The following is a 412-nucleotide window of genomic DNA, read 5'->3' on the forward strand; positions in this document are numbered from 1 at the left end:
TGTTAGGTCCGTAGAACTTATAACAGAAGTTGTGCCTTTGACCAACATCTCTGCATTCCCCCCGCCATGACGACACGAATGTTAGAATTTTTTGTTATTACTCAGGGCCCACGAGGCTCTGTTCATTTTTTCCCCCTGGTTACTTTCTCTCCCTCCTGTTCCCATTGGGTGATTTATGTTGTTTTAGCTTCCACTACACTAATTATTTCTTCTGTACCTTAATGGCTGTCGAGTCTATCCTTTGAGATTCTTATTTCTTTTTTTTTTTTTTAAAGATTTTATTTATTTATTTGACAGAGAGAAATCACAAGTAGATGGAGAGGCAGGCAGAGAGAGAGAGGGAAGCAGGCTCCCTGCCGAGCAGAGAGCCCGATTCGGGACTCGATCCCAGGACCCCGAGATCATGACCTGA

Source organism: Mustela nigripes, chromosome 6, assembly GCF_022355385.1.
Source record: "Mustela nigripes isolate SB6536 chromosome 6, MUSNIG.SB6536, whole genome shotgun sequence".
Lineage (NCBI taxonomy): Eukaryota > Metazoa > Chordata > Mammalia > Carnivora > Mustelidae > Mustela > Mustela nigripes.